General features: G+C 29.1%; 1 long non-coding RNA gene across 1 annotated transcript; it reads left to right on the top strand.

Moving 5' to 3' along the window:
• The first annotated feature begins 279 nt into the window (after positions 1–279).
• Positions 280–2,110, top strand: LOC126772760 (uncharacterized). The gene is made up of 2 exons (XR_007669692.1): positions 280–514; positions 730–2,110. It is a non-coding gene; the product is annotated as an uncharacterized LOC126772760 (long non-coding RNA).
• Positions 2,111–6,797: the final 4,687 nt, after the last annotated feature.

Genomic DNA, 6,797 nt, shown 5'->3' with positions numbered 1-6,797 from the left:
AAAGTGGTCAGTGTGTCTCGATGTTTCACTCATGGTAAATATATTTTTTTCTAATTAAATAAAGGGGGAATAAATGTACTTTATTTCTAATCACAATTGTCTACCTGAAAAAAGTCAACAATTGATGTGAAATCGTCTAATCGAAAAAATAATTTTTCGAAAAAGTTTATTGCTTTAAGTCAGTTTTACAATATAATTTATACACATAATATAATATATACATATAATATAATATATACATATAACTAATAAATATTTAAGTAACATTAATTTATTTTTAGACGTGATCGAGTATGATTTCGTAAAATCCAGAAGAGGCAAGGATTTGATTCTGCTAAATGGATACACATTCTCCCGAAAAACCCACAGTCGATGGATTTGTACAAAATACCCAAAATGCAAAGCGAAGATCAGCCGACGACCTGATGGAATCTTATCGAACATATCCGGAGTACACAATCACTTCCAAGAAAAATTTATACAAATGCAGAATGGAGAAATACGTCGCGTTTAAGTGCTAAATGCTAGATAAGTGGATGTTTTCTTTAAATGTTTTTGGTGATATAACATATGATGTACTTTTTTTCTTAATAAATAATATATATCAAGTTTGTTTGTATTCAAAGGCCTATATTGCAAAGAGGGCTTTATTGCAATTTCGTTGAATTTTAGAAGTTTTAATATAAATGCACAAACATGATACTTAACTTTAATTTCCTTAATTTTTAGGAACATTGCAATACGATGTTGTGAAATCTCAGAGAGGAAGAGATCTCCTACTAGTGGAAGGTTTTACGTATGCTAGAAGTGGGCTTTATCGTTGGATATGTTCTACCCACCATCCGTCCTGTAAAGCGAAGCTTAAATTAAATAAGGAAGGCCGCATCGAACTTTATTTTAATAACCACAATCATCAACCTAAAAAAATATTTCGTACACAAACCGGCCAGTGTTACAGGTTTTAAAAGAGAACATCAATTTTTAAAAGATTGAAATGATTTTACTGAATTTGAAAACAAAATCTAATCGCATGATTTTGTTTAATAATTTTACGGGTGTCAAGAAAATTGTTGTTGAGACTCATAAGATTAATGTTTTTGGCCTGTGTACGGTGTACTTTATATCAATCGATGAGTTTATGAAAATGTTCACAACTGGACACCTCAAATCTGACGAAGATTTATCATCTGATTCTTGGTTCTCCTAAAGATATAATCGAGTTGAAAGTCTGAAGTTGCTGATTTGTGTTCTTAAGTAGCCATATTCAATGTTACTAACATTATTTTGGTAATTTTTTTACATAGTGCTTTGTGCCTTCTGCGACTCTCTGATTATATTAAATCAATATATCTTATGTTATAAAAAAATATGAATATATTAAGTTTTAAATATATATAGTATACGTATATTAAATATACATAGGTTTCAAGGATATAATTCTGTGGTTTTCGCTTTTGAAGTTTTGTTTTCTTGCCACGCTAAATTAATGAGGAATTAGTTTTAATGGAGTATTAATCATGCATTATTATTTAAATATTACGAACGCTAACGGCTAAATGCACCAATAATGCCAACTGGTCACCTTCACTCATAGTCATTGGGACTTTTAAAAATATAACTCTAGAATTATTTCCCATGCCCCATGCCATGAAAGCAGCACTACATAATAATGTGGATGATATATGTTTGCTGGTAAAATAACTGGTGGGTGGGCGATACCCAAACATATGGACTTGAACGAAAAAGAACAAATGTATGCTAATATTAGCTTTTTAATTGCTATCGATTACTTTTATTACGGACTATTAGGTATAAGTTATGTTTATGAATTAGAACTAAAACTCTAATAGTACATAACCAAATTACAAAAAAAAAAGCGCAAACCGTTTTACATACTTTGTATTTAATTAGTTTTATTTATGGATTTAATATTAGATTTGAGTTCGTAAATTGACGATGTTTTAAATTAGAAATCCTTTTAATTATTTAAATTGAAATGAATTTTGACTCTTAAGGCCGTTGCTGGAAACTAAAGAGCCGCTTAAACAGTTACCATAAATCACTGCAATAAGATGCCTTCTGATTCTAAATGATTAAATATTTACACGATACTTATGTTTTATTTTACTCAATTCTTAAATACTTATTTATTACATAATTATATTTTAAATATTGATATTTCAAAAAGTCTGGGAATATTTTAAACCGACGGTAACCTAACCTTTTCTAGTTTTATATTTGTTTTAATAGATTCTGGCTCTGATGAGTATAATGACGATGATAAAAATGAAGGGGTGAAGTACGAGACTGTGTTGTCACAACGCGGAAAGCCCATGATTCTAATTGGAGGTTATACGTTTTCACAAACCACCACCACGCAATGGTACTGTTCCGCAAAACTACCGAATTGCAAGGCAAGGCTGAGATTAATCGATGGCTTTATAACGGAACTTGACAACCAACATTCCCATGAACCTAGGACATATATTAAGAATAAAGAGGGACGCATAATGCGTTTATAAGGATATATTTGATTGCTATCATGTTTTATTTAAATATTGTAAATAATAAATGTATGAAGCACGATTTGAAACTCTCACTAAATTGTATGCTTTGTGAATACATGATACTTTTATATTTAGTCTTAAACTGCCTTCATTATTTAGTTGTAGTAGATTGCTGCGAATAAGTATTATTGTTACTTTTTATGTATTGTCTTGGTTTATTTATCTTTAAACTATTTACGTATTAATTATCGTAAAGAACTAACGCAAGTTAACTTACATAGACCTTACTGACACGCAGCCTTGAGGCTGACTGTATATACAATACTAATATATATCTCTATATATCTTATGAAAGATATCGGAATGAGATCATAGACAAATTTTAGTCGGTACTTTTTATAGTTTTGATACATTAATAAAATATTTAAATAAGTTGTATAATTTAAGTATTACAGCCTTACTTATAAATATCGCTTAGCGGCTGTTTAGTTAAATACAGATTTTTCTCTTTCTGGCAATATTGATGTGTCATTACAAAGAAGAAAACAGTATTGCTTAACCTATCACCCGCTAATTTAATATTAATATTATGCCAGTTACAAACTGTATATTTTTATCGTTTTATTAAAGGCCATGGAGTTTACTTTGCTATGTTTTCAGTTCATTTAGTTTTTTTTTTAATAAATAATTAATTTGTGTTTATTAGTCAACGACATACGACAAAGTTATGTATGGTTAATTTAGTTTTAGATTATAAATATACTTTTACTTAAATTGGGATTGTTAACAAATATAGTATATTATAAAAGATTAGTGTTTTCTGTGATTATTTGCTAAATGCGTAAGGTTGCTGAGATATTTGCTTGTGATTTTAAAATGTAATTTTTAAAACATTACCTAAAATAATATTAGTATAATATTCAGGTTTTAGGCAAGGTGATATTTTATTATCTGTCAAAGTCCAAAAAGTATATATGATAGTGACTAAAACCTGAATATAATATTAAACATTGCGATATTTTGCGCCTTACTTATAAACGTAGCTTAGCGGCTGTTTATTTAGACTGCTTTCTCTTTTTCTGTCATTATTGATTTAAAATTCGAATGAAGAAGACATAGCATTGCTTAACTTATCACTCGCTAAGCAACGTTTACTTTCTTCTGTAAGGCCGTCAAGGTGTCCTATATGATTATTTTTATGTAAATGACAGATGTCGGAATATTTTTTTCAGATGATTCCAAGTTCATAACATTGCCGGGAAATAAAAGATTGCTTATGATTAACGGCTTCACTTTTGCGAAGGCAAACAGGCGGCACTGGTATTGTTCGAAGAAAGGAAAGGGTTGCAAAGCGCGGGCGTTCTTAAATTGCAATGAGACAAAATTAGATTTTTGTGATAATATTCACAATCATGAACCGCCTGTGTACGCGCACTGTTCTTCAGGACAATATGTGAAAATTAGTGGTTGACTATGATCACAAATTGTAAGACAAAATAAATGATTATATATAAAGCTTTTTAAGAAAAATATTACAATTTGTCAAATAAAAAAATATAAATAAATAAATAATCAAAAAAATCAATAATAGAATAAGTGAAGTTATTGGTAACAAATAAATTATGAAAAAGATCTTTATTTTGTTTTATTGAAAATAAAACAACATGTTTTAAAATGGTCGTATAACTGAAACAAAATATTTTTTTCAGAATATGTTAATTGAATTTATATTTTTTGTTATGCAGCTTTTGAAATGATTAGTCTGCCGGGTAACAGGACGTTGTTAATGCTGAATGGTTACACTTACGCTCAGAGCACCAAAAGACATTGGTATTGCTCTAAGAGATTTAAGGGTTGTCAAGCAAGAGTTTTTCTGAGTCTCGACGAATTGAACATAGAGTTCTGTGACGTGAAACACGATCATGATCCACCAATTTATCGACAAAGTTCAGATGGTTTTTATATAAAAATTAGGGGCTAAAATTGAATTTTAGTTGAAAATCAGCGAAAGTGGAGAATGAATCCGCAGCTCTGTCACAGTTAGGATATTTTCTATGTTAAAAATAAATTCGATGTAGTTTATTTTTGGGTCGATTAAATATAATAATTTAAATGTTTGTATTATTTATTAACATTTATATGGTTTGTTGCAATAACTATTTTGTTTTTAAGATAGAAGATGGTTTTATATTAAATGCACGTTACATACTTTTTGAGCTAGCGAGCATTTTATCATATGATTGCTCATGCTTTATAATGTTTTTTTTTAATTTGTAATAATAATAGATATTAATGTTTAAATAAAACGATATTATATATTCATGATGAGTGGTTTTTTTTCAGACTATTCATTCATATCGTCTGGATATAAAAATAAATTGATGCTAATGGGTGGTTACACTTTCGCACAAATGCACTCCCAGAAACATTGGTATTGTTCGCAAAAGAGGAAGGGATGTAAAGCAAAGGTTAAGCTTAATGATGAAGGAAAAGTTATGTCAGCTGTGACAGAGCACTGTCACAACCCTCCACATATACACGTCACTGATAGTGGTCATTATTTAATCTTAAGAAATGTTGTACGTCACCATAGTGCATTTCCGCTGAAATAGTTATCAATTTTTGTATTTCCAAAACTTACAATTCTTTACTAAATAATTATAAAATATTGTTTCGAGATTTTACTGATAATTTTTGTTAATTACAGAAATTTTTCACTTTTTCTTCGGTGGAGTAATTATATTTTTTATAAATACACAATTATTTTTTAACTAACATAGATTATACATAAAGTTTGTCTGTATTATAATAAATATAAAAAATAACTTAAGTTGTTGTATATTACACAGTTATTTAAGCTATCATTTATCATCAATATATAGTAGCTTTATTATATATATAATAATTTTTATAATAATTTTTATTCGAATAATTTTTGCGTATCTTCATCATACTCACGCGCCTCCAATCTAGCACATTTCGAGTAAGGGTAATTACATCCTTATATAATTAAGTCACGTGCGAAATGGTTGTGCTGATCAGTGCTATCAATTTGAAGTGTTATAGTAATTTGAAATAAGTTATCATGTGGTATTTTTTTGCATACGTTTGTTCTTTGATTCTGGCTGGTAGAAAATGTGTAATCCTATATTTTAATCGTATATTATATTTTCGTCTTATGTAATAAACTACATTATAAATAATTATATTTTCGTCTTATGTAATAAACTACATTATAAATACGTTACTTTAAATTAGCAGTTTTTTTGCAAGGAAATAAATATATATCTATACATAATATAATATGTTATTAAATAATATATTTTGGTAATGTTAAAAGGGTGTCTTAATAATTAGAAAAGTAAATTAATTTATTGCAATATTGTGCAAATTCAGTTTAAAGTGAACTATGATCTTGTTCTTTACATTAAGCTGTATAGCTAAACAACGCTATCAATTATTTGCTCAACTTCTATTAAAACTTTGTCAGATTATTTCGTCATCGCCATTTAGAAGATTGATCAGTAAATGGAATAATTATTTATTTAACACTTTTTTTATACGTGCTAGAAAACAAATAAATACAAAACATGTTAAATAAAAAATGACAAGATGGCCTAGTGGTTAGAACGCGTGAATCTTAACCGATGATCGTGGGTTCAAACCCGGGCAAGCACCACTGAATTTTCATGTGCTTAATTTGTGTTTATAATTCATCTCGTGCTTGACGGTGACGGAAAACATCGTGAGTAAAACCTGCATGTGTCTAATTGCATTGAAATTATGCCATGAGTATTCTACCAACCCGCATTGGAGCTGCGTGGTGGAATAAGCTCCAAACCTTCTCCTCAAAAGGGAGAGGAGGCCTTAGTCTAGCAGTGGGACATTAACAGGCTGTTACTGTATTGTACTGTTAAATCAAAACTTGTATGATTTTCCCTCATTATCAAGAGATTTCTTACAGCACAGCCAAGAAGGAAAAATATATAGACAGATAAATAACAGGCAGAAATGTACAACGATTGGATCTTAGGAGGTAACCAATGTAATTTAGTAAAATACACTTTTGTTATTAATTGCCGAATTTGAATTAATAACTTCTAATCCTAAGCCTAACTCAAATTTTGTCCAATCCAATCAAGTAACGTATAAAACGTTGCTTTAACACTGATGTTTAATTAATAATATTGAAATTTGTTTTGCATAGTAGTTCTAAAATCCATTTTAATAAAAAAAAAACATAAAAAAAATATTTTCTGCGAGACAAAATTCATTTCCAGATAATTTTTA

The sequence above is a fragment of the Nymphalis io genome, chromosome 13, assembly GCF_905147045.1.
Source record: "Nymphalis io chromosome 13, ilAglIoxx1.1, whole genome shotgun sequence".
Classification (NCBI taxonomy): Eukaryota; Metazoa; Arthropoda; class Insecta; order Lepidoptera; family Nymphalidae; genus Nymphalis; species Nymphalis io.
This window is presented reverse-complemented; position numbering and strand designations above follow the sequence as displayed.